The following is a 26,309-nucleotide window of genomic DNA, read 5'->3' on the forward strand; positions in this document are numbered from 1 at the left end:
AAGTGATGTCTTATATATTTAATAGCTTCCTTCAGTAAAAAGTTGTGCATGTTTCTGTATGGGAAACATGGGGAACATTACACAAACAAGAAATGTCTTTCAAGCTACAAGTAGACTGTGGCTTTTCAAAATCTGCAGATTTTCCCTGTAAATTAATCTTCCCCTATCTTTTGTTGGTGTCTTTCAAGTTCTATCAGCTTCCAGCTAGAAAGCTAATGGTAACACATCAGAATTGCACCCTTTTAAAAGAACAAAAGGAGGATACACAATGACACCAAATCTGTGCATGTTTTATTTACCTAAATGCTCGTTCATTGGTACATAGACAATTTGTTCAATGCTTTATCTTCATATTCTGTTTTGCAACACCAGTCTGGCATCATTAGACATCCACCCGCAAGCATTTTAAAGATTTTTTCCACACGCCCATAAAATTGCACCTTCCTCATTGAATCTAAAATCAAGTACACCTGTAATAACAAAGCAGTGGAATAGTATGCATCTCATCCTGGATGTTTAACTGCATTGCAGTAGAGCTGTGGTGGATTGCCTTCACAGACTCAGTGAAATTAAAGGTCGTGTCCTAATGGTATGTCTTCCTGTTTAAAATGAATAGCTTGTAAATGTTTATCTCAACTAGAAGTGAGAACGTGGTCTACATTTGTGCTCTCTGATTCCCATTTTGAGAAACCATGCAGCAAAACAGCTGCATATCCTTTCATGTCCTTCTTTTGCTGTTAAACATTTACATCTTTGATTTTAGTTCTTTGCCAGGTTTCCCCCTCCTTGCATTTGGATTTCTGGTTGAAGCCGTCTAGATTTATAGTGGGCTACATTGTTTTCTGCAGAAAAGAGCGAGAGAAAGAAATAAATCCAGTGCAGAAGTACTGAGAATTCATGTACAGCGTCATACAGTATATAGTTTCTTTGTGTTCTGCCAATATATATTTCAGTTTAAAATGTCTTGAAGCTGGTTGGGACTATTTCTATAGAGAGAGGACCAAAATATACAGTATATTGGCTTCCATTTTGCTGTTTTTGGACACTCAGGGCTACTTTCCATTTCCTACAATGTTCCAATATAACTAAATCACATATACTCTGTAATGGAGGCTTCTGAGACCTAGGGCTTCTGTAAAATGTAAAAGAGCAAAGTAGTATTTATACAGTATAATATTTTGATTTGCTAATGAGCTGTGAGGTGGGTGTTATCATGAACTACTGTGCAGCAAGAAGGGTTCCTAAAACATGCATCAACTCACACCATCTCCAAATCGTTGCAGATAACAGTGTTTAGTTTCTAATTAGACTTGTGTTGTGCTAATTCTCATGAGTAGTGTAAATGATTGACATTCTGCATTTTCGTGGCAAGTACCAGAGCAGCCGACTTCAGCTCCGTGATGAAGCCAGCAAACAGCTGCTGAGAAAAGCAAGCCGTTCAGAGAAACTGATTTGCAAGATTAACACACACTGGTTGGTATGGCCTTGTTCTGAGGGGGAAGGAGGAAATAAGGCACATAGTCTTGAATTAGACTAATGATATTTTAGTCCTAAAAGGATTAGGAAAGAAATGTTTAACTGAAAAAAATATATAATCCTATGCATAATAGTTCACAAATTATTTATTTACTTTGTATAGTCTTTTGCACTATTTCATAGGAGAGGTTGAACTTTATTCTTCTTCCGTGCCTCAGTCCCCTGTATTTAAAATACAGACAGTTTGTCCTGACTCCTGTTTTCTGTACATGTGAGTAATAAGTGTAACCTTCAAGGCAGAATCTTGTGAACTATTTCTTAATGGAACATACCAGAGCAGCATAGGCATTTTACGTGGCTAAAATTGTTTCTGAATAATTTTTACTAGCATGTTTTCATTGTGGCTGTCTCAAGTCAACGTTTTTGGTAGTGCAGTTCCACTGCAGAAATAAAAAGAGCAATACAGATTTGATATAGACAGTTTTATTGAACTACGTTGGGTTATTGTAAGGTACATCATCTAACTTAAACTCTCCAGTCAGGTCCAAATCCCTTCAGTCAGATTCTAAATGTTAAGTTCGGCTTTTTCATCATCGTAATTACATTCAGCACTAATAAAGACTGTGCCTGTGGCTCTTGGGTATTATTCATGTAGCATTTGAGTTTTTCGCTGCCTTTAAAGCTTCACACATATCAACCATTGAAAATACCCTGTGAGTAGAGCAGTACTGTTGTTCTGTTTATGGACTGGAGACAAGCGACTGTGGTTAGGTCCCTTATATGTGTTGTATTACAGGCAAGAGGCTGGCTAAGGAGTGGCATTTTCTCAGGATGATCAAGCTGTGGCTTGCTGCAAATCCCATCTGCCCTCTCAGCATGCAGTGTCAGAGGCCCTTCCTGGAACAAGCTCCTTGGGTGATTTATCTGCATGAGGTTGCCGGTACAGGATCACTGGAAAGGCAGATGGGACATGTGATGGCAGACTTGGACCAGTTGCATTTGGCAAAGAATAGATCTGTGGAGTATGATAGTCACTTCATGGGTCAGAATTTCTATTTAAGTTGGTATTCCTTGTGGATTTCATCACCCAGTCCAGTGTAAGTATCAGTGGTACCGTGCAGCTGGTGGATTTTCAGAATTGCTAGGTGTGCCGTAGAGGCTGCAAAGGGTGTGTTTGTACAAACCGTGAAACAAATAAAGGTATTTGCTTTCATCTGTGTACCTCAGCCTGCCAATAATACTTTTTTGCAGGCTATGTAAATAAAGTTCTGATGTTGCTTTGTCAGTTGATGTTGGGGTGAATTCAGTTAGATTTGAAAGCCTCAACAATATCCCAGGTAATAAAAGTTAATCATGAAGTATGAATGATAAAATTTCTTATCTGCTTGAGAAAGAAAGTTGTAGGGTAACCCAAACACACAGTTTACTTTCCCTCTGACTCTGTTTCTTTTTTGTCTCAGAAAACACAAAAAAAGGGCTCTGGATCTTGTGAGAGCATTAGGAAACTTTAGAAGAATCATGTGGCATAACTACTCACTTGATCCAGCTGTGGTCAACATGTTTTAACTATATGAAGTTGCAAACTGCTCATGCTTTATTCTACTGAGTAAAGATCTTCTGCTGCTTTCTTTGAAGATGAAACTTGCCTTGGACTTCACTGGCAAGTGGAATCAGGCTTGCTCAGATCCATGTTGTAGATTAGGGCATTTGCTTGTATTTCGGCTACAGTGTTTTTTCCAGTTTCTCTTCCACCACTGTTCTGTTGAAGCAGTGCAGCTGACTGGAGGGCTGTAGGCACTGAAGGGGCTGGGGCATTAAAAATAGAAGCTTTGGGTCCTTTTTCATAGTCAAACAAATTTTTATATCCCGAGTGCAGTATTTTATGCTGCCCAAGGAAAAGGATATTGTTTCCTGTACTTTAAAATAACATGAAAGCTGTTCCAGCTCTCCTTCAAGCCAGTGGCAAAATTCCATTTGCTTTCAATGGGAATTTGCAAAAGACCCATGATGCAGTTGCTGTCAGAGTAGAAGCAAGCTGTGCGTCCGTAGTACCATGCAAATGTAAAATTCATACATTCCCTTCTCGTTTTGGTATAACTAATTCTTTAATTATTTTCTTCAGAGAGTATGGAAGTGGTTGGACACAGAAAATAGCTGTAACAAGGATTACTGAAACATCCCTATTCCTCCAGACAGTCAAAGGGATGGCCTGTAAAACAAGGACTTGCTGTCTGTAGAAAACTAGCCTAATGGCTGCAAAGGACATTGCAGTCGGGACTCACTGTTAAATCATTTGCCCTGCTTGTTCAGCAAAACATTGATGGAAAAGGGGAGCAACTGTGAACATTTGAAAGAAGTAATCATATAATGTCTATTCTAGTTACCACTGTGTCTTAAAATAGAAGGACAATAAAACTTAAATTTTACATATAGAGATATATGGTCCCTGTAGATTTGGTGCCATTTCATTTGGACATTTCAGAGAGAAACTGCTCTGGTTTTGGAGAAGTAAACCTGTTACTCAGGCACCTGCACATCATTCAGAGAAAGACATGAAGTGTGTGACAGCATTCCTACCTGCTAGTATTTTGTTTGAGTTGGTATTAGAGCACAGGGAAGGAGGGACCACCTTCTTTTCCTGGGTGTTTCCTTCCATTTGGAAGGTGAAGCGTCAGCTACTCTTTGAATGTGTAATAATCACCAGTAAATCTCTACATCTAAATATTTGCATTAGTGAACTAAAGTGTCCCGAATAAGTGTTGTTGCAAAGCAGAGATCAAAATTTAAGAACTTCAAGGAAGACATTTCTGTCTTTAAAGTGAGTTTCCCCTGGGGCTTCCCCACCACAGGACTGCACAAGTTTGGCTGCCCCAGAGGCTGTTCTTTGTGCACCTCCAGCTCACCGTGCCTGAGCAGCCTTGTAAAGGGCAACCCAACAGTGAACCTTCGGCATCGCAGTGGCTTGTATGAAGGGAAGAGTGTGTAGATAAATGTACCTTCCAGATACCCCCATGAGCAGCATGGCAGGAAAAATAAATTTCTCATGTTCTCTCCACATGAGATCATCCTTAAAATTCTCCAGAACAACGAGGCTTCTCTGCAGCTGTGAAGAGCCCTAGGGCCTTGTCAGGCATTCTTGCACTCCTCAGCTTATTCTGTTGCACCTTGATAGAGATAAGACTAATTATTAGATCTTCAGCTTTAGACTCCCTGCAGTTACTCAGTGCACAGAGTTTTCTTTATCTATCCTTTTCCACTCTAGCCTTACAGTTTACTTTAGTGAGATTATGTACTTGCTGCTAATGGCAGAATTTGGCTACCAGGAAGGGATATGGTTTTGAACTCCATGGGGTGTTACTGATGTGTACATCACCTGATCTCATCCAAATAGTGGCTGCTCCATCACTTTTCACAGTATACTTTGCCTTAAGATTGGAAAATAATTAGTGGTTTTGGGTGGTCAGCTTCAGGAATCTTCAAAGGGACCCAAAATCTTCAGTAATTGCTGTTAGGGAAGAATTGTGTCTTCTAAAATCACATTGCCCCAGGTTTTGAAAATTTCAGGCTTGCATCAGTATTCATGAGAGATCCAAGCTCAGTGACACTTAATGAAAGAATACCTTTATGGAAAGTACTTTACATGCACAGTAGATGCATTTAAGAATCCATTTGAAATGTATGTGTAGATTCTGATGTTACTAGAAAGGCAAAACTTAGCAAACATTTGAAACTGGGAACTAACATGTCAATCTTCTGCTACCTGAACTGGATTTGAATTGGACCTGTATGATGCTGGGTGACCTTTGACCACATAACACATCAGCCTACCATGTGCTGCAGTCAGTATCTAATGATAAGGAGAGGCAGAGACCTGAAGAAGCAGGAGGAAGTGAAGACTTGGACTTGGGCCTGTTACAAGCCCATGATGGTGTCTGGGTGGTAGGGCTGCTTTTCATCGATGACCACTAACTTTCATTCACATGTTTTTCTGAAGGTAGAAGAAACTACATATTGTACACAACTACTAATTGTAATTCAGAATATGTATTTTTTTAACTATGCAATCACTTGCAGTAGATACAAGATAAGGAGTGTTAAAGCTTAGATCACACTGATCGTTATTTTTTAAAATAAACGCGAACCTTAAATTGAGACAGCATGTCAGCACTTACTGCTGATGGAGGTAAATTGATGCAACCAGACTAGAAGTAGTTACGATACACAAGTGATAACTGGACTAGCCAGATGACCTCCAGTGACTTAGAGTCTTCCATTCCTGCACCAGGTGTGTCTACCATGTGCTCCGTACCACAGACTAGTGGGATTTGGAAGAAACAGTGAGAAGAAGAGCGCATTTTATTTGATGTTCAGAATTCTGTTTTGAGGAGGCCATATCTAAGTTGCTTCAGCCAGAGAAAGGCTAAATACAGAAGAAGAACTGAGGTATACTCTGGACATTCTATAACATTTTCATTCTCATCCAGCTCTATGTGAAGTTGTAATATTTGTGTGTGTATGTTGATTTATCTTCATGTTAATGTCAGTGAACTGACTCTTTCACAAAAATAGAACAAACATTTTCTTACTGGTCTGGAGAGAAAAGTGGTCTCTGGTGTTTATTCTGATGAATTTAAAGGTATTTCACAGAGTTGTTTACACATGCAGCAACCAAATTCTCTGCTTGTATGAACTGGCACAGCATCGCTTTACTCAGTGCAAGCTTATGCCAGTTTATGTGGCAGATAACTTGGCCCCAGTGTACAACAAATGGTTTGTTTCTCATTCTCACAATTCCTGAGTAACCAACAGAGGGAAAGTTTTCATTAGCTTTTGAGCATAGTTTTTCTATAATGTGTATACTCTGGGTGAGTAGTCCCAAGCCAGTGAGGTGTCTGTGTGTCATAATGGAAATGATGTACTTGAGCTAATACACTTTTCTGGTTCAACAGAAGAAGGGGAGAATGAGAGGGGTTGGCTAAGCGGCCACTAAATCCAGCAAAGCATTGAGCTCTGACAATAGTCTTGAGGGCGGCTCAGTTCAAAAAAGTTCAAAACCATGGCTTAAAGGAGCAGTGCAAATATTTTCCATCCTTTTCTATGAAATGACATGGTTTGTTGTACTGTTCCTTGTTTATGTGCTCTGCATGGTATGTCACATTTATCAGTAAAACAGACTGTAGGGGGTAACAGTACTTAAATGTTTCTTTTATGATGTTTTGGCTTTTGCTGTGTTTATTCTGCATTTTCTGACAAAATTCGTACTCAGATAGCTTTTTCTTCTGCTGTTACAGCATATCTGTCTCAGGCTGCCCCTAAAAAGATGAAGCAGGAATGTGGCAAAATGAACTCAAAACACACAAAGAGAAGACGTTCAAGACTAACCTGCAAGGTGTTCAGGTATTTGTGCTTCCGTTACATATATCAGTAATTGGTGCATGGCGTGGAGTACTCTGCAGTTCATGCCCTTTAAGGAAAAATGTTCTTGTTAACTCACATGAAGTGGTGAGAAAATTACATAAACCAAATGAAAAAGTCAAAAGAAGGGTTAAGGCTGTTTAGTCAGAATGCCATCATGCAACTTAAAGGTGAAGCTAGGGCTGAAAATTTGGTCTGTTAGAGTTGTAGCTTCATGTTCAACACACATTGATGCTTCTGGATGTTCTGTCACATCCCTTAGCTAAGTCAGATTTTACCACCTGTTACTACTCAGAGCACTGATGGCCATGTGAAGAACGGTGGAGAAAGTGGATTCTTTTCTGACATTCTCTGGAGCAAAATGGACATGGGGTACGGCATTATAAAACTCCCAGTCACCTCAGGAATTAAATCCTGGGAACTGTGTAAGCCCTGGGTTAGGTAGGCCTACAGTGAAGGTGAAATTCATTTTGGTTTGCAGAGGTGACAGAAGGTGCTGTGTATCTCTTGCTAGGCCTCAAGGATTTTATTGAGATTTAAGTAGTGTTATGTTCTGTATACAGTTGAAAGGAAATAAGGTGTTTGCAGTTCTTCCCACTGCAGAAATGGGACTTTCTAGCTGGATAGCAAGGGCAGTCTAGAGAAAGGTTGTAAATGTCTAGATTAGAGGAAAACAGATTTTTGTTTTGAGAGTATAAATAGGGAAAGGTAGTACAGGTCTGTTTAGTCTGTGTTATATGTCTCTGAAGCAAGGAGGACAATTGTGTGATTGCTTTTCAAAGCTCCATGTGAGCAGGTGATGACAGGCATGGTATAGATGTGCAAGCTGATAACTTGATAACAACAAGTAATTGCATACATTTTTGTATTATGATAATAGTGTAGAGATACTGACTATACACACCTAGGTCCCTTTATAGATGATTAATTCAGTGAAGCAACTGGGATTGCTAACAGGTGTAAAGGTAAGAGTTGTGTTTGCAGAATGCGTCTATACAAAGTGGGTTCAGAGAAAACATCTGACTTGCATAGTCATTACAATCTTATGTTATCTTTTTACAATGATTAAATTGTTGTAATTGACATTGCAAACTCTTCTTCATAATTAAGTATTTTAAACAAAACCAAAAAATCAGAGGTATCTCCTAAGAGTATATATTTAATGGCTATGTCACTAATATGTGAAAAATCACTCTTGTTAAGTGTTATACCACATGTGACTGTCTGAAAAGCAAATAGAAGGAAACAGCAAAGTCACTCTGAATATTATTTTAATTCATGAACTACATGGTATATCAGCTTCCAGGTATTTCTTCAAGTTCATATTTCATTATGTGTGCATTCCTGTGGTTTTGTCAGTGTGATCTTAGACAGTATTGATGTACTATTTTTGGATTTTGCTACCAAACTGCTTCTTTAACTTAGTGCAATTTGCTTGATCTAAGTGAACCTCAGATAACTTATCTGCAAAATTGGTATCAAATCCCAGAGCACCAGGTTTTACTACATATAATACAGATATAACACATGGGACTGGTGGATGATCTTGTAGCATTATTAGCACTTTTAATTTCAGTATTTCATCTTCACTGGCTGTTTTTTTTTAACATCAGTTCTCCAATGCATGTAGTTGCTAGCAGCAGCATCGCAAAATGTAAAGTCAGCGGTGAAAACTCTTGGTTTTCTTCCAGGTGTTTTTGAACCTTGAGTCATGTCATTGGCCTTCAGAAACGTCCTCAGTCTCTCTTTGAAGCTACATTTTTCTCTGTAAGAACAGGAAACTGCTGTCAGAATCCCCTAACGTAGGTTTAGGAAAGTTTCGCTTCAACTTTGAAGAGTGATATTTTCCTATAAGAAAATTAATTTTATCTAAATAATTTTTACTATTAAACCTTTTGAAAATAAGTACGTTTGAGATTAAAAAGTGTTTAACTACATAGTTATGCAGTTTGTTCAGAAGAGTTAACATTATTGAGACAGGAGAAATGAGCCTTACAGAAATTTTATTGACAATAGGAACAGTGGTGCCTGAGAACATACTAGAACCTGAAATTAAGCAGTAATTCTGTACCCAAAGGTGATGGTCAAATCAAACATCCAGTAGTTTAGATGTGAATTACTGGCCTTGCTTAATGTTCTAAAAACTCATGGGTACAATAGGCTTAACTTCGAATTTCAGGTTGTGATGGTTCCAATACTTCAAAATAAATAAAATCTGAAAGTCAGATTTTCTTCTTAGACATTTCAAACTATGGTTTGAATAACTATGAGTAACAAGCTACTTTAGAAAGGAAGATTCCTTCTTTGGGGAAAAGGTTACACTTAATACTCATTGCAAAACTTTCATGTTCATACCACAACCCCAGTACACTATTTTCCTAAACAAATGACAATTACAGTATAACAAAGCTACTTACAAGTGTTGCTGTATTCGAGAGATGCAGATTTTAATTTGTTTTGGTTTTCACAGGAGTACTTCTATTCCACAAATTTTGCATAATTTTAGGACTTGAAAAACTTGAGATCAGTATATTATCACAGTCAGTATTTCTAGAGGATGATGGCATTTTAAAAGGAACTTTTCCTAACTGGAAAGCTTTGCAAAACTCTTCAAAATCCTACTCTGCTCATTCCAAAACACTCTGTATTGAGTACAGGAGGAATTAGTATCAAGATACTAATAGAGAATGTGATACAGGATTATTCCAATTAATGGTGTTAACTACTTCTTTTATTCCTGTTTGCTGCATTTTGTAACCAAGGCAATGGTTTTAGAAAGTGCAGGAGTTTCAGTTACTTTTTTTGAATATTGATTCTGCATTGAGTGGTAACAGTGATGTCTGGGTGCTGTTAGGCCGATGGTGATGTTTGGATGCCTTTGTTTCAAAATTACAGCTTTGCAGCTATTGGGCAACCAAGACGTGAACAGCTCCTACTGCAAAATGAAGGCTAGGTAGCAGTGGTTAGTTCAATGTCAGCTGTAACATCTAAATGCAATGAAGACACTTGAGAAGGAAGAAAATTAAAAATTAAGACAAAATGATTATTTAGTTGGCAGCCTTTGTGTGTGTTGGAAGTTCCTGAACTTGTGGTCTGCAAGTTTGGTTCCCTTGATAACGTTCAAAAACATGAACTGACTTTTTTCTTTCTTTTTTTTTTCTGGAGGCAGGGCATGTATTGGACCTAAGTAGCATGTATTGAACAGTAATGTGGGGAGGGAAGAGGGTTTCAGATGTGAATTAAGCCTGAGTTATAATGACTCATAACTGACAACAAAACACCCAAGAAGAGACATGAGACAGGATGAGATTAAATGAGACAAGCCATGAAAGAAGGGGCAGATTTATGAGTTATTGGCCTACAGATGGAATGTGAAGATATGTAAGTGGAGAATGAGATCATCATGAAGAAGTATGCCAGGGGAAAAGGAGGGGGTTCACAGGACAGATCCCAGTAGCCTCTTGCAGATAGTGGGAGGATTGATTTAAGCCAAAGGAAAATTAGTATTCAAAATGATACAAAGATGGGTTAGATCCCAAACCTCAGAGCACCTTTTGTCTCACTACACTTCAAAAAACAAGAACCAACAGTTCGGATGACCCTGAGCCTCCAGCTGTATGTGAAGACCATGTATCTCGATGGTAATCACACCTAGCTAAAATCACGTAAACATGCTTTCAATTTTGGTAATGCAAGGCAATTTTCAGTAAAGAAACTGTTGCATTGCTTAAAATAAAGACTGGAGGCAAAATTCTCACCTTCAATCTAAACAATGCGGTAGTTTTCTTAAAATGTTGAAATTTGCCTTTCATTCCTGAAACTGAAAGCATGTTTCCAAGTAACTATGTCCTTTGTGGTACACTGCAGCCAAAGCATTTCTTATGGATTGTAGAGTGGTGGAATTGATTGCCAAGTCTGTTTGAATGAAATTTCAGTTGGCACAATTATAATCCATTTCAAGATTCAGCATCTTAAAATTTCCACCTAAAAGATTAAAATAAATACTTGGCTGCTCACAAAGTATTAAGTGGCACATAGAGATCTGTGAAGTTTCTGTGTTACTTTGGTTGTGCCCCCCGCCCCTTTTCTAATTTTGTTTTCATATCCTGTAAAGAGTGATTAGGAGGATCTGTTCAGAGAAGTGCACAGAAGTCTGTTATTTAGCTGAATCTGCAGAATCAGTTGGCAGTCTCATGAGAAAAACTTTTCTGGTGGAATTTCTTCTTACATCTGATTCTGATAGGAATAGATATGAATTGGGAAGAGGCAAAAGAGTGTTTCTCACAGATTAAATCATTTTTGCTCCTTGTCTTAGCTAAGAATAGTAGGGGACATCTGTGCTGCTGGTGAGATTGAATTAAGTCATTAAATTTGGTAACTGATGGGTAGAACTTGAGGTAATCAGTAAAGCAGGTTTGATTTTGTTGCGTGTCATTAACTTTTTGTTTGAAATTTAATTTTGACTATGAAAGTGAACTACATTAAAAATTCATGAAAGTTCTATTATTCTAAAACTGTATCTGGAGCTATTAATTTTGGGGGGAACTGAAAAAAATGGGTAGGTTTTTTTCCTTAAAACAAGAACATTAAAAAATACTGAAACATTTTTGCATAATTCGAGCCAGTAGGCTGAAACAGGATTTGGTGAAGCCTCAGTCTGTAATATTTTACATATTGTTTAAGTATTGCTGATCATTCACTCAATAACAGTGTGCAAAAGGAAAAGGAGTTCTGTTTAGGAAGGGCTGGAACATATGAGCATAAGAATGAGCACGTGAGCTTAGTGCCGGGACTCGTCCAGCAGCGGGTGGATTGTCCAGCCGCTCGGACTGTCACCTGTCCTCAGCACTGGCCAAAACCAAATGCCTAAGGAAGTGTGTAAGAACAAGGAAATTGTATATCATATTCCAACTAAGGAATCTCTTGGTGTTCGGCCATCCCAGAGATATATGCAGCCAGGCATAGTTTCTTTCTGTTTAGTAACTGGAGCAGATTTCTGTTCTGTATACTTGTGTGATCTCCCTCCGAGTCCTGCAAACCGCGTTACTCAGTAGCAGAGTCCCATAGCTTAACACACGTGTTATGAAGAGTGACTTCCTTTTTGTTTGTTTTGAAACTGCCTCCTGCTAGTTCGAGATGGAAGGATGCTTTATGGAATCTGACAGCAAAGCTGGTAAAGGATTATTGAGATTATACTTTTGAAATATGATTCATTTTTACAAGTTAGTGTGGTGAGTAGAACCCACTCAGGTAATCCAGGACAGGGTATCATTGTAAATGAAAAAACTACTAACCTAAAAGGTCTGCGCTTCAGGAGAAATACTGTCTTCGCAGCCGTGTGGTATTTGGTAACAGCAGAAAACCTCATCATAGGCTCCAATTAAAGGAAGCATTTAAGCATATGTTTAACTCCACTTCTGTGCTTCAGACTAAGTATATGCGATACCAAATTGGGGTGTTATTCTTGAGGTACCTCTCTAGTTCCAAAATTTAATGCTGCTGGAACATGTATATTTATTTAAAAAAAAAATAATTGCTTGATAAACACCATATGCTTTTGACTTCACTATCATGTGACGTGTTGGATGTCCTTCATTTTATGTAGAGCACTTCTCCTAACTGGAATCTTACTGAGGCGAATGGTAGAGAGGAGTGGGAAGGGGAGAGCAAAGGTGCACGAGGAGCCCTGCTGTTTAAAGAATGTAGGAAGTACAGAATTCATCAGTTATACGGTGAGACACAAGATCTCCTTAGAATGGGCTAATAAATGCTTAAACACCACTTAAATAGACAAAGGAGATCAGAAAGACTTTAAGAGTTAAATTGTCAAACTTTCCGCCTTCGGAGAGTTTGATGGTACCTTTTCTTTCGTGGTAGAACCAGTGTTTTATAAACACACCTGTGGTTGATGAGTTAGGACATTTGCCAGAAGTCACAAGGTGTGCTTAAGATTAGAATTCTTGAACTTTTCTGGGCATAACAATAGAACACAAAGGATGTATTACAGGTCCCATGTAGCCTCTGCCCATCACCGAACTCTCAGGTTATGGAATGAAAAGAGTGAGCAGATTTATTGATCCTTCAGGATGGGCGTAGTGCAGAGTTAGAAATGAGCAAGTTGCAACTGCCTGAGCTGCTCTTTGTCCTCAGACACGGTCACCCCTTTGTAGCATCTTATGTTAAACAAAAAGAAGAGCCTTCTGCTGTCTTTGTAAAACACATTAAGAGCTTCAAATGGAAAGCAATAGAAAGAGCAAAATATTAAAATTACTATTAACTCACCAAGTTTTGCAGACTGCTAAGGTTACCCCTGCAAAAGCAAATGACCAGCCGAACATACAAAATCATGATATTGAGAGAATGACTTTAACTGAATCACTGTACCATCTTGCTGCCTGTGGGAGTTTTTCCTTACTAGATGCCACTTTGAGAAGGTTTCTTAACGCAAACAGACTTTGCACGTTTTAATCCACTGAAACTGAGCTGTCTTAAATGTAAGATCTTTTTGGCAAAATACTATGGTAAATATAATATATGACATTATATTATGTAACAGTGGTATTCTTAAATTAATCTTACAGTGGAGTTCCAGGTTAAAACTAAAGAAAAGCTGTGTATAGTACAATATTTGATCATATACATCCTAAATCCCTTTTATGCAAAGATAAAGTTTGGGAGAAGACAAGTACCTTTTTTTTTTTGTTGTTTCTTTCTTTCTTTCTTTTCATGTGACATCCTGGGACACTGAAAGATTAAAGCCAGAATGTCAAAAATTGTGAAGTCCTGTTTAGGTAGCAAAACAGAAGTCTCAGCTCTATTGACCCTGGGCTATTGCAAATATCTGATCGTAAGAATTGAAGCAGGAACTAGCTGATGCTGAACTGACTTGAGAATGTGACATCAGTGGTGGGCTTTTAGAGCTGGAAAATAGAGAAGCTGTTTTGAAAATCCATTTTGGTGCAGGAAATAAATCTGGCTGCTCATGTTTAATCCAGTGTTTTAAACAAAACAAGTTTCTGGGGTTTGGTAGGTTTTTTTAAGAGACAGACAGTAAAGGGGAAAAAAACAGAAGGAATAAAAAGCCGTCATTACACTGGAGAGGAATAAAGACAACAGGAGAGAAGGTGTAGGTAAGAAAATGCCATGGACAGTACATTGCTGGCAGTGAAAGATGGAACCCTTCAAAAGAAATGTCAGATCTGAGATGCCAGAAGGGGTAAAAAACAGGAATTATTTTTCCCACAGTGTGTTCCAGTTGAGCAGAAATCAGAAGAAACTGTGAGGCCCAGTACAATCAGAAATGTAATGCGTTGGATATTGATGGGTACTGCCCATCAAGACATCACAAAAGGACACTGTGAAACCCACCATTATGGGATCGGTGTGGGTCAGCAGTGACTGGCTTTGTTATGTTAGGAAGACTGCTAATAGCTGTATTTTTCAGGTAAGGTAGGAAATAAGTTTATTTCTAAATCAAATTGGCAGAATACTATTTATAATCAAAATAAATGCAGCCTAAGCAAAAAATCTCAAGTGTAAACTTTTACAATCAGTGACTTTATACACCTTCCAGAGGGGGTAATATGTCTCATGTATACTCAAGGTTTGTACTGATACAATAGAAGTATCTTAACTTAGAATTCTGTCTGTTCATTTTCTTTTGAAGCTGTTTGCTGCATTTCAGACAGGTTAAAATGGAGTGTTTTTCTGACTCTTGGGACTAACACTCAGCTTCCCTATTATGTCTTATTAAAGGGTCTGTCAAGTTTGAAAATCAGTAATGTTAGAATAAAAACAGTGGCTAGAGAGAAAGGCACAATATGCTTAGGTTTTCCAGCCTGTTAATAAGTGAAGAGTAGGAGGGAAGGCAGTGTTTGCTACAAGACTGAAGGCTACTTTAGGTTCCTTCTTTAACTAAAAAGTGGAAAAAGGCTTTTATTTTTTTAGAGAACAGCATGTGTTTGTATGTACTCAAAATACTGATTGATTTGCTGATATTATTGACAGACATGGCATGCATTTCAAGTCCTTGAACAACAATTTGCAGTAATTCTGTTTTCCTTTGTGGAGATAATTAAGCCACAGAACAGCTGTCTGGCAAACAGTGCTCTACTACCTGGTCCCAGCAGAGCAGAGGCAAGGCAGGCTTACTTTGGCCAAGCGGTTGCAGTTACTAGATGGCAGAACTGGGGTGAGAATCAAGTCTTAACCAACCCTTTTATGATAAAGTGATGTATGTTGTGGCTGGGGAGGATGGACTCGTAGTGGTTATACCTAACAACATCTCATGCAGTGTGCTACGCAAATGCAGAATAGAGTGGCATTTTATGTGTAGAGAAAAAAGATACAACTGTGCTAAATGCTCTACAAGCACACAATAAGGGGAATCCTCATCTCGGTGCTACTCAGTCTGTCTAAAAGAGGCAGAAGTCTCCTGAACATTTCTTTTAAACAGTAAAACAAGGTAAGCTGTGTCTCAGCTGAGCAAGATTTAAGCATGCGTCTTCATTTTCTTCTTGAATCAAGACCATGTATTAGTTAAAGAGGACACCTTTCAATTATAGGTGTACTTTAATGCCATTTCTCAAAATGTGATGTACATCGCATTATTTCACAGAATCACAGGATCATTTAGGTTGGAAGTACAAGCTTCCTAAAACCTCATATGGTTTGTACAGTATCCTTCTTCTCTATAAATACATAATTTATGACCTTTGTACTCTAGAAGGCTAGTAAAGACCCTGGCAGGACATCACACAACCTCTTAATATAACTTCCCAGCTATTTGTGGAACTCTGCCTCTGTGTCACTGAGAAACAAAGTTGGAGGTGACAGTTCAGATTTTGCATCCTCCTTCCGGAAGCCTTTTCAATCACGCAGCCAGTTATGTATCTTACTGTGCGTTTATAGCTTAAGGAATCATTTGCAGTTGAAAATAGTCCTGGGCACAGTGAAGATGGACATAGAGTACAGGCAAAGGTACAGACAGCTCTGTTACTGCTTTAAGGTACTGAAATTAAATGTATGTTTAATAGGTTTCTGTTTCAGTGAAAAATACAATAATAGATGTGATTATGTACAGTTCAGTAAAGATGCAATTTAAAATGTTAAAATATTTATGTGAAATCTCAAATGATATCCTAAGTAGGTGTTATATTAAAATTGCATATTAAAACAAAACACAGATTTCCCTTCCCTACTTAGTGTCAGTTACTTCATTTCGATTACTGGAAATATTTTTCAGTTATTTTTCAGTTTGCTGATTTTTCTTTAGTTAGATAAGCAAGCTTCCAAGTTCTAGTACCTTCATTGCTTAAACTTCTTTCTGCCTTGGGAAAAAAAAAATCAATGTTCAAAATGCAGGCATACTGTTTTCACATAGCCATACCGTTTTCAGATGTTCATACATGTTGCACTGTTCTGGAGTAACATGTTAATATTGGAAGAAAATATGCATCCAACTGTAGGAAGGCTTCCTTAAGTCTTTTTGTTGGGCATCAAGGCAGAAGTAAGTTGCTTAACCTGGGAATATGAAGTCAACAATCCTGAGTGTCCTATCGCACTTGCCAGTGGGTTGGCTTTTGTGTAAAGGAGCAGTTTTCAGATTTTATACGTTTGTGATTGCGAAACAAATTCCAAAAGAAGAGTGGATATTTAGATCTGCTTAGGGCTTTAGAAAGATTGGGCTTCTGTCCAGCATGTATGGACTTGCTCTCTGAGCCCCCTGCCATAGAGTTCATTTCTGTGCCCTCCTTGGGCCACCCAGCGCAGGTTGTGAGCTGCTGATCTCAAGCCACCCAGCTTTTGAAGTGGAGTGCTGAGCATCTGCAGCCTTTGAGAGAAACAGAGGCGAGGAGGAATGTGGTTTTCTAGGCTCATACATACAGACCAGCACGTAGGCCACCACAGCTAGCTTTTCTTGGCGGTAGAAGTGGAAACTGGATTTGGGCAACAAATACAGTTATTGCAAGGACATTTGTTGTTCGCTTAACTAGGCTTTGGTGTTTTTTTGGTAACTGGTCAGCATAGGCTTCTCCGAGATGTGGAGAACTGCTCACACGCATAATTTTAGTCATATGCCAGACCTTTTCAGGTCTTTCCCAAATTGTGTTACTGGTGAAAATACAAAGTGCATTGCATTTGTCACACACATTATGCTTCTTCAGGGCAGGAGTACAATTTAGAAGTAGAGATGAGAATACAAGTTTTATTTGCATTGTGCTACTGCAGTGACACTTGCTAAAATGATACTGGTTCAAGTGCATGTGGTAAAGCAGCCACTTAATTCAATGCAGGATTCTGGAAAATACAGCAATATTTCAGGTGAAAGTAGCGTATACCACTAGCTTATAAAAAGCAGAGATGGTGATCTTTTTGTAAACTGACTTTTCCTGGGTTTTAGATAGAATTTCTGTTTTTGAAGGTTATACCTGCATTAGTGGTACATGCTAGTCAGTGCATCATTTAGTTCACATATTTCATCTGCATCATTGGAGATATGGGTCTGTTAGTGTCAAGTAAATGTCTGTTCTGAAGATGTTTTTATCAGCAATTAGAAAAAATTGAAATTAAAGATTTCCTCAAACTTTGTGGTTCATCCACTGTTTTGCTATTGAATTAATGAATGCTTGGTGCAAAACTGCAACTGCAAAGTTAGATGCTATTGAAAGGGAAACTCAGGTATGTTTTATGGAGTTCTTTTTTCTTGCTTCCTTGTGATTACACAAACACTGTTATTTTGGGGAGAATGAGAGAAAGTTCTAAAGGGCAACTGTCAGAACCAGGACAGAGACTTGGTCTTTGTGACTCTTGACTTTCCTCCTTCCCTGCTGCTGGAGCTAAAAATGGTTTGCAGCATTTTGAAGTCCCAGAGCTTGTAGTCTCAGTTATGTGGGTATATTCTGTGAGAATTAATAGTGCCGGTGGAATTCAGAGTTGATAAATGCTACTATTCTTTTACAATTATATATTGAATGTTACCTGTATTACCCTCTCAGGAAAACACACTGCACTTCCAGGGAAGAAACACATAACATGACATGAAGAAAATGAGAACATATTTAAATAGAATGTCTCCAGGATAGTCTAGGGAGAGATTAAACTGGAATTCAGCTGAAGTCTTTTGTAGGCACATGCACTAGTGAAGAATTAACAAAATGGGAGAGCTGAAGGGATATGCTTAGCTTGCCATTTTTCCTCCAGCTGGTAAAATCTGGTACATCGTTTCTAACATAATGTCGTTTGAATATTGTGCTCTGTTTTGGTTTGCTTTTAGTTTCTTTGAGGAAATAGTTCCAAAGCTTCGATTCTTTTCCTGCTGTTGTAGGACAGGGTTTCTTACAGCAACATCTAACTGGTTGACTTACGATAGGAAAAAGTGCTGTGAAATACAGTGTATAAATAAACAAAAACAGAAAAGCTTTTTATGTGTTTGTTCCCCACTAACTTCTTTCTGTGATTGTAATCTCAGTGATATTTATAACTGTATGAAAACAGTGTCTATCTGCACAAATACTGAGAAGACATGCCTGATTTAGTTGTGCATATGAAGAAAGGGAACTGCATAAACTATTTTTCATTGCTCTTGTTAATTCTTGATTGAAATCCATTGAGCACTGTTGTTTTTTTGCTGGTAATGCACAGACAAAAAGAGCAGACTGTCACCAAAGACAGTTCCTTAATTCATGTTTCAGAGGATAAAAATGTAGAACATATGATCTTTTTTATGGATATATATGTGCATAGTTAAATGTACAACAGTTATAATGGATAGCAATATAGTAAAGCTCTGGACTGAGTAAAGCAGAAAGAAATCTCTAGTGGCATTGCAATACATAGATTGTGGTTACAGTTAGAGAAAACCTTGTTTAATCTGTGAAATTAGCACTTGCTGTGGGTAGGCATGCAAAATACGGCTGGCACCGCCTTTTCTCAGGGAGGCAAGAAGTTGTGGTACTTAATGTGCTGTGGGACACATATGTCATGTGAAGGAGATAACTAGAACGTAGCTGGCTTTGAGAGTTTGAACCAAAGGCAAGGTGGTTTATGTGCAAAGGATCAGGCTCATATTGGATTCTCAATACTAGTGCATAAAACTTTCATTTCCTTATAGAAGCAGAGCAGTTTGAAGTTATAGGTTTGATGGTGGAAGCTGAGTATTGGTTTTCTCTTTAATTTATTATTTATAATTGAAGAAGTTTTTACTTTATTCTACATTATCTTTAAAAAATAGTATTTATTATTTAAAATAATGATGTTTGGAACACAGATTTACACAAATATGTATATACTCATTGTAGAAAAAAAATATGAAGAAAATAGATTAGATTTTGATCACTTTGACATTGTATGTGTAAGAAGACAGTCTGTTCTTGGGAGCCTAATTGGTACTGATGATCATAAAAATAATTTTGGGGAGGGAAAGAATGTATCTGAAGCAGTTTCTGGAAAATGTCATTAGCAAGACAAATTACTGCTCCTCCCTTAAAAATAAAATCACAGTAAAGCACCCTACAGAGAGTTTTGCTCTTTCTAGCCGAACTGTAACTGTTTATAGGCAACTGTCAGAGTCCAGGCGAGGAATATACTAATCTCTCTCTGCATGAGGGCAAGCCTAGTTAGGCACACACACAACTTTGTTTGATTCTTTAATGCATATGTGCATTTTCAGTGCAGCGCTTTGAGGAATAACGAATGTTGTGCCTATTCAGTACCTGCAGCAGCAGGTGCGTAATGAAAACGGTATCATGAATTATGCCTTAGAACTCAGCTTCCCAGTTTGCTCCCTTTGACTTGAAGGACACAACCAGGCTAATGGTGAATGCTTTTAATACATTTTAAGCTGTATCAGAACTTTTTTTTTTGTGGTGTTTTGGTGAATGATTATGGCAGAGTATTTTGTTGATATTACTTCATGTCTTTAGGAAAGCAGAAATATGAAAGAAGTTATATTTTGTTGCTGTAGTTTATTTAAATGTTTTTCTCCAAGATAGCAAACCCTATCAAAACTTCTTTTTATTGAGCTATACCTTGGGAAAGGTGAAAGAATCGGCAGCTACCACTGGCTGATGATACGTTAAAAAGCTGGTACTTCCTTACCAAAATGGCAGGCACATCACTACTTGGAATTAGTAAGTTGTGAAATTTTAAAAGCAGTAAAACACAAATCATATTCCATCATGGGTGCACTTTCCTTCTTGGTGAAAAGATATTTTGCCAATGACATTTACCAGCTTTTTCACTGTTGAATATGCTGCTGCTTGTGTCAGCAGCAGATTTTTGCATAGTTCTCACACAGGAAGAATGAGGAAACCATTTCTGCATAATGACTCTGAAGTGAGAGTCAGCCACTGAAAAGGGAAGGTATTGTGTCCTGAATGTAACTTAATCTGTACAGAAGATGGTTAGAATTTTGGCACCAGGTCTTCCTTAAAGCAAGGTTTCTGGATGTTTTTTTCTTAGCAGGTTTACAGACCTGAGGATGACAGAAAAGTCCATAATTGTACTGACTCCTACATAACAAGAGGGATCCTAGTTTCTTGAGGCTAAAACTACCTTCTCAACAAGTTTCTAACAGAGGAACATGATGTATTTTTGCTTTTGGTTCCAGGATGCTTGAAGTAATTACAAACATAGCAGACATTATTATCTCCATGATTGGTTTTGCAGCTTGGTGAGGTAATGTTAAATGCACTGAATAGCTTTGGTACAACCAGAACAGTCCTGAGGGGCAATTTGGGATTGTTCCTGGGTAACAAAGCACAGTGTAAATGGTAGGAGGTTTTTTTTCTACCAGTTAGTTTCTCACATTCAATGCAACAGGATTTCTTTGCTTCACATACTTTTGCTGGATCTTATGGCAACTGAGAAAACAGTTAGTGATGAAAACCAGAAGGTATAAGTTACATAACTGTTGCAGAGATCATCAAAATACTGTATTCTTTTTATACAGTCAGGCGTTGCCATGCAGTGATGGAGATCCAGTATTCCATTGTCAACTCCTATAGACTCTTTATTGATTTTTATAAAAATAGTGATCAGATTATTAATGCATAAAATCAAGGCTGTGGAGCTTAATTAGATTGATACTTTGGGTTGTTGCATTGCATGCTCATGAGATTTAGCTACAAAAAACTAAAGCTTTTAGCTTTTATTAAAGTATTCCAGTCAGTATGCAAGTGCATGAGCCATGCTGTTCATAAATACAAATGTGGCCTTCTTTCATAAGGGAGAGTTTTTGAAATGGTTGCAGTGAAAATCTGAGGCTCAGAAAATTTTCCAGTTTGTTTAAGCAATGCTCATATTTTCAACAGCATGCCACTGAAAACAGACCTAACAAGAAATTAAGTGAGCTTCAGACTTACTCTTGGACATCAGTTGAATGATAAGTGTTAGGGGTAAGAAGCTTTTGTAGATGAGACCTCATTTTAAAATTGCCTTCACTTAGATCCATCTTGTGCGGAATCATTTGGTACTGGCTTCTGATGAGTTGGGGATATTGTCTTTGACAGCTCAGTGGGATTTTCAGATGTCAGTACTCAAGTCTGACAGTGCTTGTATTCCTTGAGGCATGGAGAACGAAAGTAATTCTGAAAAAAATTATTTTCTTTATTTCAGGTTCACTGATAACATGCAAACCAGAGTCTGCTTACCGTTGTCTGTTCCAGATATGATGTCAGAGCAAGAAGGGAGACTTAGAAGTAGTGTGACTCAAAAAAGAAGTATTTTGGTAAGTCATTAATGTGCATTAAGAAGTTGAGAAGATGATCTTTCACTTGAACATATTTTTTTCCTGCTCCTTTGTAGTTAAAAGTATGCTTTCAAGAAATATTGCTAAAAACACAGTAGGCTGTTCAAATTTTGAAAAATGTTTATTCTTTCAGAAGGCTAGCAAATCAAAACAAATACCTTCCTGCAAAGTATGCTTAGTTAGAACATCCTGCCACAGTCTAAACTTCTGGAAAACTTTGCAGTCCCTCAGCATTGCGTTCTGTTTTTGGTCAAGTGTAACACAGTGCTCTTCCTATTTGTGCAGCTTCCACATTCTTTCAGAATGTTAATTATTCACATGTTTCTGTTAGAACATCTTTCTTGGTAAGGCTACGTTCCCTCAGCATGTCAGAAGGAATATTCTCATACTCAAACTCCATGGAATAACATAATCTGCTTGAGGAGTTTATCACTGCCTTCTAAAATGTGTATTGATTACAGCAGAATTTAAATAAAACAAGTCCCGAAACACATACCTAATTCTTGTGTATTCACTATCTAAATATGCTTTGCAGGCTTTTAATCTCCCTCTTGAACTCTTAAAAGCTAGGTTTTTAATGTGGTAACCATATGGCTATAATACTATTAGTTCTTCAATTTACTGGTACTCATTCTAGCATGCACAGTTCTTTTATACCTCAAGGACTGTTTAGTCGTGCTAATATAGCTAACAATATTGCTTGACTTTATTAAAGCCTTCTAATGTGTTTAAATGGGATTGAGAGGTCACAATTTCCCCTCACACCAGCAGCAGTCAGTTCTGGTCTGTATTTTCACATACCTACATTAATGTATATTATAGAATATCTATGCAGGTGATTAAAAGAAAAAGCTGTGTAGTTCTTTTCTGTCACTGCAAAGTAGGGTACAGGTATGTACCCGTATTCAGGTCAGGATGTGTATGAACACATTGGTATCACCTAAAGGTAAATTGCATATACAGCTACAAGAAAATTTCTGAAGAGAAAATTATTTTGTATTGTCATGGGCTCCTGTCCTATTTTTATTAATGTCCCAAATTTGAGAATCCTAGCTGAAAAAAATGATAGTTGCTTACTGTAATGCCTGGGCCTGAGACAGTGTGCCCTTTTTGAGGCAAAAGAATAGAATAATTTGGATAAATGCTTCCTTATTTTTCCACTCTTTAGAACTCTCTTATCTGCTTGCCCCCATCCCCTGCCTTTTTTCCCCAGAGTTTCTTATAATCAGCTGTTTCAGTAACTACTGCACTTCCTTGGTGTTCGTTATCCCAGTTGGGCCTAAGTAATATGTAGAGGCTAGAGACTTTCCCTTAATAATTTTATCTTATTGCTGACATCTTTGCAAGTAAAGGAACAGATGATGCCTAGTGTTGTACCACTCTTAAGGCATGGGAGTGTCTTCCTTCACTTCCTAGCCTTCTTGATGTTCTAATCACACTGTTCCCTAACCAGTTCTAGTTGACATTACGTGTCCTCTGGGCTGGTGCGCATATGCTGTTCCCTGCCTGTACATGCTTTATCTGTTTAATTAAAGCCATGGAAGGCATCTTCTGCACCTAAAAATAATGCTTCTTGGCAGTAGAGTTGGAGGAACATACCTGACATCTACTATAATCTGGGATATGACAAGAAGAGCAGAGGCTAGCTGAAGGAGGGATTCCAGAAATCTTGATGTATTTCTTATGGTACGTACATGAGAAAAAGATATGTGAAAAATGCATCCAAATGCATTTCTCTTCTGCAAATGCAGAGCCTGGGACAGAATTGGAAACAGCTGTAACCCCTGCCTCAGTGAGGTACAGTACAGCTCTATTTCTATAGGAATGCTATCCCAGCAAAGTAAATTGGGCAGCTCCTGATCTAAGTTATTAGTATTTTATTATCATGATGTTCTTCTGACACCCACATAGGCATTTACATTAGCAGTGCATCAAAAAAGGTCATAGTTGCTTAAATAAATAACATTGGTATTTTGCAAATGAGCAATTAAGTTATGAAAGAAGCCTCTTTTTGTATAGCTGCTGACTTGGATCCTTCTTTGCATTATGTTACACCTAAGACTCCAGAGTGAATTAATTTTGTCAGACACAGAGTATAGCTTTGCTGTGGTGACATCTTGTGTGACCTCCTCAAGAAGGGACAGAGCAGACTGCTGGCTGATAGCAGTAGGTTCTGCACTTCCCTGTGGTGGAATTGCCTTGGCTGCCTTCGCAGCCTCTCTGCTCACTTCCTTCTGTCCTTTCCCACACGATTCCTTCAGTGCTACTTTCCTCTGGTTCCTGGCACAGAAGTCCGTGGCCTCAGCACGGTGTGTGCCCTCTGCAGTAGCTGATTCCTGTCCTGATTGCTTTTCCGAGCCTCTCGAAACATTTGCTGCCTTCCCCGCACCTCCTTATTCATATCTCCAAGTCAGAACGCTGCCTGCACAAAATACTTGGTTTGATGTAGGTGCCATAAGTCACTGCAGACAGGAGGGTGGTAAGCCTAACCTCTCAAGCTGTAAAAGCTGATTGACAAGTGGTAAGGTCCTTTTGTATTGCGGTTTATCAGAAGGGATTCCAGGAGGGAAAAAGTTAAAAAAGAATTCCTGTGAAATTCAGAATTATATTTGTTGCTTTTTTTAAAAAAAAAGAGCTAATGTTTACTGTAAAGTTCTTTTTTGACTACAGACTGAACAAGGAAGGAAACAAAACATTTGAGTTCTCTCTGTAAGGCTGCTACTTTCTCTGTGCCTTTTTCTTTCCTCTGTTTAACTCCCAATACCCTAGAGACATGGTTTCCTCCCTTAGCAGGGACTGTGACCTTAAAAATAGCCAGCTGCAAAATAAACACAGAAAAAACCAACATTTCAGTTGTTTCAAATACATGGTCAGTAACCCAAACTGCGTCCGTGCTAAAGCTGAAATTCATAATCTTTTGGAGCTGCAACTGGGACTTTTGTTTCTCTGAGAGTTAGCATTCATTATTTTGTGTTCACGCTGCATGCCTGCCTCTTTCTCAAAGGAAATTTGTTAAAACTTAGGATGCCATTTGTAAGTAATTTGTCAATGCTTTTACAGTCTTGCAAAATTTTTAGAGGGGACACTTTCACTGTGGACAAGGGCCAGGCAGGGCACTGAACACCTAAGGAAATGGTGATCCCAGGCTGTTTTCATGGCATTTTCCTGATGGGCTCTTTTTGTGCTGGTAGACATGACAGCTGCCTGTGGCCAGCTGGAAGAGTTAGTGATTTATGGAAGAGAAAGCTTTTTCTCTCACTTTTGCTTCTAGTATTAAGGCTCTGTTCTCTGATTCAGCTGCGTGAAGGAGGAGGGCGGTCCAGCCTGGACCTCCCCTCTGCATTGAAGCCATGGTATGTCCCCATCCATAGGCTGTCTCATTGCCGTGACTGCCACTGCTGCTTTCATGTCCATCTGCAGGTGGACCAGAGTCTGCAGTTTGTATGAAAGTTTTTCCAGGAAAAGGAACCATCAAACAGATTTAATGGGGGTGGGGAACCAAGCCCCAACTTACTACATTAATGGAAGGCTTGTGTCCATATGTTAAAGCAGTTGTTCACAGCTGTACTTACATTTCATTGAGGAGACCTTGGTCATATATAACCATAGGGACCGAAGGACAGGAGAAAGGACATTCAAGTCTGCAAATTAAATCCCCTCTGACAAGCAAATATTGCAGAAGGAGGAGTATTTTCAGAGTCTGGCCAATGCCCTTGTACGCAAAAGTTAGTTAGGTCCTACAAAAACTTCTCAACAGGCAGAAGTGTCTTGTGACCTTGCTTAGGAAGTTGTAAAACTGGTACAGATTTGAGAATAACAGTCCATTGAGTCTTCAAAAATTTTAAACCCTTCTTCTACAACCAGACACCAAGTAGTACCTGCACAGACTGTCACAAAATGCAGGTATTCCCTCTGCTTTTCAAGGGCTGAGTTCATGTTGCAGGGGGGACTTCCCACATGAATATGCCAACTATATCTGTGTGGTGTAGCAAATATTTGGGTACTTGAGTATTTTCCTCTGAATATAGTCTAAAATCCTTCATTCATTTAGAAAAATGTGTTAGTGTTTTGAAGTCTCGGAATAGGGCTATGAAACTTTTTTGATTAACATGGATGGTTTGGCGTTTAGGTGTAGGAGAAAGAGGAACAGCTAGAAAATGAGCAGGGAGAGACAGCAGAAGAACATTCTGTGTACTTTTCCACCTAAGATGCAGCAGAATTTGGGAAGGTTTCATTAATTGGTCGTGTTAGCCTAATCCACAGGGAACTCATTTTGAAATTAAATATACCAAAGGGTTTATGATTTAAAAAGAGGGAAAAAATAAAAGCCTTAAAAATATCTGTGTTTGATCTGTTTGTCACTATGAAAATATTGACAAAAGGCAAAAGAATGGCCTTCATTTAGCTTATTATTGTTGGCTTGCTTTAATGCTTTCTTATTAAGGGCAAACTACCATTAAGATGTGAGATTAACTCTCTCACAGTTGCGAAAAAATAGAAGATGGAAACTTTGAATGTAAAACTCATGTAAACAACAATTCTAAACTAGATAATCTGTGATTCCCACCCAGAAATATGTAATGTGGTAGATGGAAGCTTTTAAAAGTAAAAAATTTACATGGAATAGTTCGTGAAGTATTTATTCTTCAAAATACCTTTAAAAAGGAGC

General features: G+C 38.3%; 1 long non-coding RNA gene across 1 annotated transcript in view; it reads left to right on the forward strand.

Moving 5' to 3' along the window:
• LOC119149431 overlaps positions 1-26,309 on the forward strand; it is an 82,245-nt gene that overhangs the window by 37,508 nt on the left and 18,428 nt on the right. The window contains exons 4-5 of the long non-coding RNA XR_005104688.1: positions 6,768-6,873; positions 21,508-21,619. This is a non-coding gene — a long non-coding RNA (uncharacterized LOC119149431). The remainder of the gene's footprint in view (positions 1-6,767; positions 6,874-21,507; positions 21,620-26,309) is intronic.

Source organism: Falco rusticolus, chromosome 5 (genome assembly GCF_015220075.1).
Source record: "Falco rusticolus isolate bFalRus1 chromosome 5, bFalRus1.pri, whole genome shotgun sequence".
NCBI lineage: Eukaryota > Metazoa > Chordata > Aves > Falconiformes > Falconidae > Falco > Falco rusticolus.